This window comes from Rousettus aegyptiacus, unplaced genomic scaffold, assembly GCF_014176215.1.
Source record: "Rousettus aegyptiacus isolate mRouAeg1 unplaced genomic scaffold, mRouAeg1.p scaffold_m13_p_6, whole genome shotgun sequence".
NCBI classification, from domain to species: Eukaryota; Metazoa; Chordata; class Mammalia; order Chiroptera; family Pteropodidae; genus Rousettus; species Rousettus aegyptiacus.
The window spans coordinates 89322991-89330764 of NW_023416309.1; positions in this window are offsets into that span (position 1 = coordinate 89322991).

Here is a 7774-nt window from a genome sequence, read left to right on the forward strand (position 1 = left end):
CACCCCACCCCATCCCCAAATAACAGTGTGCCAACTAACTGTGACCTCCAGGCCAACCAGAATCTCACCTGTCATGTTCACTGTAGTATCCCCTGCACCTAGAGCAAAGGCTGGCACATGGTTAGTAGTCAACAAGTATTTGCTGAATGAATGAATGACTCACCACCACAAAGCCAGATAAATAAAATTTCATATGTGGGTAGGGCCAAACTAGATGTGGGTAGGGCCAAACTGAGTCTTAAAGAAAGGGCCAGCCAATGACCATTAAGTTCTCAGTTTTGGAGGTGAGGCAAAGAGAAACTTGCAACATATTCCCTGGTCTTCCATCCTGCCTTAGGCCCCACAGGCCCATTTATAGAGACTCAGGCCACCACTGTCTCTTCCTCCTCCTCAGGAAACACAAATAGCGCTCACTTTCCTCCCGGGAAAGCTCCCTGGCATGTGCCCCCACATTTTCAGAAAGAGCTATATTGAGGATCCTCACCAGAGAAGAGCTTCCTCCTGGGTGGGGGTGGGGCGGGAGGGGAGGGTTGAAAGAGGAGAAGGAGGAGGGTGCCCGTTTTGAGTTACTGTTTATCCAGCACGAGGAGAGTTGATGTGCATGTTGCTAATGGAGCGTGAGCCTCTCTGATGAGATTTCCTTTTAGTAGACTGGTGGTAAAGCAGATGGAGGAATGGGGAGCCAGAGCCACAGACAGGAAAGAACTAGGAGTCAGGAAGCCGGAGAGGGATTCGCTGGGGCTCCACTGCTAACTTGTTTTGTGACCCAAATCACATAGCCTCTCTGTGCTTCAATTCCTCATCTATAATCAGAAGACTCTGCTTTCTGTACCTCTGGAGGGGCTGTTGTAAGGAAGGAAGGTGATGATGGATATAAATAAGCTTTAAAAATACAAGTATCAGAGTAAAAGGTACCACGCAAAGGCAAGGTTTTTGGCTGTTGTTCTGTTTGGGCAGGAGATGAACATACAGTTGTGGAAATGAGGCTGGGAGTAGTGGGTGAGAGCCCACCTTCTCTCAACAAAAGTGTCAGAGCTAGAAACCATCCTCCCTACCATGGCCCAGTAGCCTGATCTGCCTATTCTAAACTTGGACCAGAAAAGATAAATTAATAAATAATTAATTAATAAAAAATAAACTTGGACCAGAAAAGCTGAGTCTTGAATAGAGCCTTGGAGAAAGTGGGCCCAGATGGGACCTCAGGACCTTGAGAGAAGCATAGTTCCATTTTTGCCCCTGCAATGCTTCTGATATACTCAGGTGAACATGAACAGACACACACACGCACACACACACATGCGCGCGTGCGCGCGTCCTGTGTAATTGATGCCCAGGTCTTCTGCTGAGGTCCCTGAACCTTAGAACTTCCCATTATCCCTTCTCCACTCGGAAGGACTACAGGTGGATTAACACTGCCCTTTAACCCAGCTAGAGACCACCCTGCCATAGGCTACTCCACATGGAGTCCCTGATCCCAAAAGAGGGTTTCCCTCTGTCCTACTGAAGTGGGTCTGGAAGTTGGGATACATGTTGGAGGCCCCTCCCTCTTGGGGCAGACCCCATACCTGACAAAGCCATTGCTCACAGCTTTTATTATGCTGGTTTCTCTTTTCCTTTCACAGCCAGGTCAGATCTCACAAAGCAATCAGTAGTACCCACAGTTCCCAACCTGGAGAATTGAAAACACATTCCCCAGCATGCTGCCAGCAGCAGCCAGCACGAAGAGACTCTGTAATTACAGACAGGCAGGAGTTTGCCTTCCTGTTCTCACTCATCTATGAAATGCTTCCATTCCCTTCATTTCCCATGGTGCCTTAAAAAAGGAGATGTGAAACCAGGCCCTTCAGAAAAATGAGTTCCAATTCCCTACTCCATCGTAGGCAGACATTAGACCTTGCTACGATTCAAATCCATTAGGTCACGTGTTCATTTCTTCATCCAAAATACATTTAATAGCCTCCTACCCTGTGCTGGTACTGGGCCTTGTGTTGGGGACACACCAAATGTGACCCAGGTCCCACTTTTGAAGAGCTCACAGTCTTTGAAAAGGTAGTTATGATATAAGTAGTTACAGGAAAACAATCAAAAAGTAATGTGTAATAAAGAAAGTGAAGATACAATCGTAGATAAGAGAAAAATAATTTTGGAAAGAGTGGCTGTTTCTTCAGAGGTAATATAGTATAGTGTCTGAGAATATAGAGTCTGGAGACACAGGCCTGGGTTCAAATTCTGACTTGGCCACTTAATAACTGTGTAACCCAATGGAGAAATGGGGAGAATTTCGAGGTTATTATAAAGAAGAGTATAGTGTCTAGTGCAGAGTAGAACTCGATGGTTGTCAGCTGGTATGATCAGGGCAGGTGACATAGAACATGGGTTTTCTGGAGCAGGAGGGTAGGACATTCTAGAAGGATAGGGGCACAGAAAGAAAATGTCATGTTTTATGGAATTCCTGTTGGCTACAGCATAGCCTGTTAGAAGGGAAGAGATGAGGCGAGTAAATTGGGTCAGGGTTAAACTTTGGAACATTTAATGAGCTTAAAAAGTACAATGACATAGACAACCCTGATAGGGCAGAATGCCCACTTAGCCCCAAGCAATGGTCCAAATGTTCAGAGCCACATTCTATTGAACCAAACTTCAGGGTCTCCAAAGATCGAGGAGCCTGCCCTTGGGGCTTGGTGCAGTGTGCTGGCCTGTCTCCTGGATTTTCCCCACCTGGAAAGGTTTATTCCTGCCTCTCCAGCACACTGAGCCCTGGAATCAGAGCTAAGAAGAGCCATCCTCTTTCACAGGGATTCGTGGATGTAGGCATCTCTACATACCAGAAGGCTGGTGTTGGGGTACAAAGGCTGGAAGAGACCTCAGGAAAGATGGCTGATGGGTAGGGAGGCAGGAGTAGAGGATAGATAAGGTCAGGCAAGGCTGGGGTTATACAGAACTTCCTCAATCCTATTTTGGACTGAGGCAGACTGAGAGCAAAGATTTCATCAAGTGCAAAACTGAGAGGCCCTGCTGAGAGATTGCAAAGGGGAACAAGAGTCCCAGAGAGTGATTCCTAGCTCAGGGGGCATCCCAGCTCTGGGTTGAGGGATCGGATTGGGAGGTACGGTGGTACCTTGCAAAGGGTCCTCGCCTAGAGAAATTAGGAGGCCTCCATTCTTATCGATTGTGTCTCCCTTTGTGGACCTTAGGGAAATCACTTCCCCTTAGCCTCTGTTCCTTCTCAGTAAAACAAAAAGATTTTACCGGGAACATGTCAGATGCCTTTACAGCTTTTTATTTGAGTTAAGCAATGCCCTGCTGTTAGAATTTGGGGTGCTGGAGTGTGTTCTAAATATTGGAAGAACCACCAGACCTGAGAAGAGAGGGAACTAGAGGGGCTGTCCTGAGCCCCCAATTGGTCTTCAGGGTACACAGGAGTGAGGGCTGCAGAAGGGGTGGGGAGAAGAGGGAGAACGAGGAGAGGGAGGCCAGACTATCTGAGCGCCTGGTATCTCCAGGGCAAAAGAAGCTATCTGGTAAGTGTTTTTTTCTACCAACTTCAGCTACCTCAGGATCCTGTGGAAAAACTGCATTATAATCGATAGCCTCATAAATAAATAAAGAGTCAACGCATCCTGTCTCCAGCTCAGGGCTTCTTCAGGAAAATCGAACCTTGACCTACATCTGCTCACCCATTCTGGATTTCAAACTCTTACATGTCATCTGTGGCATCTCTCCACTCTGGGCTGGCCTGTCATGCACCCCATCCAAGAAGGTCAAGGGCTGGGAAGTGTGCCCTCTGTCTCGCCCCAACCCGACCCTCTAGGAAGACCCTCCCTCTCCTGTAGTCTTCTTTCTCCAGGCCCTTGGGGTTCTCTCACTCTTACCTTCACCCTCCTACCCCTGGTAAACACTCCTTCTCAGGCTCTTTGCCTCTCACCTCTGCTAATGGGCCTTTCTTCTGACTACCACTTGGCACCAAACAGAATCTACAACAGGAGGAAGGAAGGAAAAAAGGAAGGAAGGAAGCTGCTCCCCAACCTCTGAAGTCTCCCTCTATACCCACCCCTCAGACTTGTCATCAGTCGTCAATGAGCCTCTTGGGGTCTGACAGAGGAGATGCATTTCCGGAAGCAATGGACAACGACCCTTGTAACTGTATGGAACAGATCCGTGCCAGCAAGTTAACTGCAAGCAGTCTTTCTCTTACAACACTGGAGATGGTTTCTCATAGGAAAAAGCAAGTCTCCAATTCAATATTTTGGACCCCAAAGAATAAGATGGTGGTCAGCTCTGTGTGGTAATGGGCAACTGCATTCTGGATGTGCCTTGACATACCTCAGAACCTCTCTTCTGCATGGCTGCCTCAGTCTCTCCTCTACCTCCTGGCCCAGGCAGGGAACACCCCCATGCCTAAGGATCTTAGGGACTGCCGGTGCAGTGAGCATAGAGAAAGGAGCTGGCGGAGTGTGACAGCCCTCTTTGTTCATAATTAGTGACCACCACACTCCAGCTGATTCCTGGGGACTGAGCATTTATTTAATTAAAGGTTTCTGACTAGAAAGTACCACATCCCTGCTTTCTATGTTCTCCAAGTATGAAATTTAGAATATTCTATTTCCTTCAGAGTTAACCACCGCAGAGTTTTCTGCCCAGCTTCCCAAACCCACCTGACCTCCTCCCGTCATCAGTAGTTACCTGAAGGAACAACTAAGGGTGACGTGGTAGCCAATGTCCCCACAGTGCTTCCCAGTGTTGTTCTGAGACATCTACACTGCAGTTCTGTTCCCTTGGCACTGATAACTGGGGTTTCATTGTCCCAAGGAGGAACTCAGGCCTAGGAAGCAGTCAGTAATCAGGGCTCCTGGCTCTGGTTTGGCTATCTCACAGCCAACAGGAGGTAGCTCTGGCTGCCCAGAAAGTGGCAAAGGATTCATCCCCTGGGACCTCCTAAGGGGCAAGGGTGGCCAGTAGCACACTTAAGTGGACTTGTAAAGCTTGGTTACCAATTTGCAATGCTGAACAAATGAACTCCTTCAAAACATGGGGAACATGCCTGTAATGGACTTCCTACCCTAGGAAAAGCTTATAAATGCAACACACCAACCTTCAGCCATACCTCTGAGAGCCAAAAGGGTCTTCAAGAAGTTATTTAGCACACGCTTCTCCCTTCGAGCAACCTTCAAGAACCAGCCTTGAAGTGACTGGCCCAGGGTCTCATACAGGGAGGGCATTAGGGTCCAGCCTTAGGCTCCCAGCTCTACCCACAGTACAGGCTAGGGCTGGCGCTGAGCAAATGGGTTGTGGTTGTCACCAGAGAGGGACTGGCAGCAGGCACAGCAGACTATGTTTTCTTTGCAGGCTGAGGGTAACTAGAAGAAGCTGAGAATTCCTCTGCTCTGCTCTGCCTCAGGCAGGAGGAAGGGGAATAGGGAGGAGGAGGGGAGCTGGGAAGGCCGGGGGCTTTCACTCCAAAGGAGGAATTGCTCCAGCTCCTAGGACAACAGAGGTAGTTTGGATCAAAGATGGAAGGGAAGACAGCCTTAGGGTCCCATGAAGTCCCTGAGGAGGACGTCAGGAGCCGGGGTCTTGTTTGGAACTGCTCTGGGGGAGTCATGGCAAGACCTAATATTTACTAAACGCTTTGCTCGGTGCCAAGCACTGTGCTAAGAACTCTGCTGTATTATGAAGGCAGTTTATGCAAGAGTGGTAACATAGCCTAAGTGACACAAGCCCAACTTTGCTACTCACTGGCTCTGTGACCTTGGGTAAGTCACTTAACCTCTCTATGCCCCAGTTACTTCATTAATAAAATGGGAATCATAATAGTACCCACCTGATAAAGTCGTGACTATTCAGTGCGTTCACATACATAAATCTCTTAGAACAGTGTCTGCCATGTAGTAAGCAGTAGGTGAGTTTTTGCTATGGCTCCTTAGTTGAATCTGAAGTAGATATTAATTTCTGAGACTCAAAGAAACCAAATTATTGAAAACATGGGTGCCCTCCTAAGGTTCCTTTTGAGAGTAAGCAGCTTCCGAATTCACCAGCTCCCCACCCCAGGTCCGTTTCTTTTTATAAACTCCACAGCTGCTTCATCAACAGAAGGAACAAAGGTGGATCTCTCTCCTGCCTCAGAGGCTTGGCATGCCTCTAGGGGCCAGGCTGGCTGGTGGCTTCAGGCCTAGCCAGAGGTACCACCCACAGACTCCTGCAGCACTCACACCAGAGAACCTCCTAGAGGCCTCACCCTGCATTGCCGCCTCCAGCTTCCCTTGGAGTCACCACCTTCCCCATAGTCTCCCCTCCTTATGCAAGGTGCTGGCCACCCAGACTGGAGGGACCCTTTAGATCTCAGGATAAACAAACTGCTGCTCTGGCCCAGCCCTCTGCTGGCTTGCTGTTCCCTGCCCCCCTCAATCCGCAGTGCAAAGTCGCTCTGTTCCCCTGCCAACTTGGCAGCTCGTCTCTGCTGTTACTATCAACACCTCCAAGGGAGAAGGGAGAGGAGTCAGCTCTGATCGCCTGGCGCACTGAGCAGCAAATTCATGTCAGAGCCAGCCCTGGAATGTCTCCCAAGCTCCCGAGGCTCCTGGTGAAGAAGGAAAGGTGGGCCTGATCACAGCAGCCCTGATTGCAAACCAGCCTCCCAGCAGAGCCGCTGAGCCTGGCCAAAGCTGCAGACCTCCCAGGAGCAGGCAGCCCTGATAGAAAGGGCTGCAGGAGGGTGCTCTGAGGCTAGGCAGGAGCACAGGAGCAGGCTGCAGGGGCCGTCTCATCCCGCCTCTTGCCATGGTTCAGGGCAGGGTTGGTGGCTTTAATTACAGAGATGGTTGGTCGGAGTGGGGCAATCTGTGGCCAGGGCTGAAGAAATAGGTCTTTCTCTCCCCAGACTGTGATTCTTGGAATACCTGGGCTATGCCTTCTTTCTTGAACTCCTTGTGTGCAGAGCTCTTGCCTAGCCTTGTCAGATTGGATCAGGAGCCCTAAGCAACCACACTCTCCCCACAGAATGGAAACTTCCCAGAAAGAAACCATCTTTTCCTTTTCCCGGCCCTCTCCCCCTGCCTCCTGGGCCCTGTCCATTGTTTCTATAAAGCAGCTGATGTCCTTATCTGGCACCTGCCAGGATTCCTGGGGCCCTGTTAGGAAGAAAAGTGAACCCATATCTTCAGAGACCCAGTGCCCACCCTCGAGCAAGGCCTTCCCATGGCACAGGGTCTGTGGTCAGTCATCTGCCCCTTGGCAGGACCGAAGGTGGTCACTATGCAACTCTCCCTGGTGGAATCGCCTTTCCAGCTTTTTCACTGCTTGTCAAGGGAAGACTTATGGGCCCTGCTCAAGGCCACTGGCATCAACAAAAGTGGTGAGTTCAGAGGAAGCTTCCTAATCCTTACACCACCCAGCTACCTGGTCTATTCAAGGATGTGGTTATAAGTTCTCACTCTGGGTGCTGCTAGACTGTTTCCTTCTCTGTGATAGAAATAACCTTTCTGACTCACTGGGTTACAGCAATGGTGATAAAGATATAAAGATGATGCCTATATGCTGCTAGGATTGTGCCTGGCACTTAGAGTCCGTCCTTTCTTCCTTCCCTCCCCCATTCCTTCCTTCTTCCTTTCATTCTCACTTCCTTATCTCTTTCCCTCTTTCCTTTCTCTACTCCCTCTAGGAATCCTCCTCCCAGACATGAAACTGGTCCTAAGATGCCCTCTATTTCCTACTTCAAAAGTCTGAAAAACACCACCTTCCTTGCAAAATGCCCCAGGTTCCTGGAAGTCCAGCTGAC